Here is a 406-nt window from a genome sequence, read left to right on the forward strand (position 1 = left end):
GTTACACAAAACAGCTATGAATACCTGAAGGTGATTTAGAAACGGAGGTTAATGAGACCAAAACACGAAGAGGCAACGAGACAACTTTACTTCAAGGAGGAACTAAGGACAGATTGCCACGAAATGTTGTTGTGGGATTTGAACTTTGTCTTTCGTTGATTTATCAAGTTGTAATGAAGGTTTGAACAACTGCTCTGTCTGTCTACGAAAAGTGGAATTATAATAATGATCCTGTTCTTATCCGGTATTTAGCAAGATTTCTGCTCATCATAATTATCATCATATCAGTACTAGAAGTTTTCGCAATCTTTTGTTTTTGCGATATAGAAACATGCACAGAAATATCCAAGGTAATTGACCCCGTCACGCTACCTAAATATTTAAAAGACTGTCAGATAGCAAGATC

This window comes from Penaeus monodon, chromosome 23 (genome assembly GCF_015228065.2).
Source record: "Penaeus monodon isolate SGIC_2016 chromosome 23, NSTDA_Pmon_1, whole genome shotgun sequence".
Taxonomy (NCBI): domain Eukaryota; kingdom Metazoa; phylum Arthropoda; class Malacostraca; order Decapoda; family Penaeidae; genus Penaeus; species Penaeus monodon.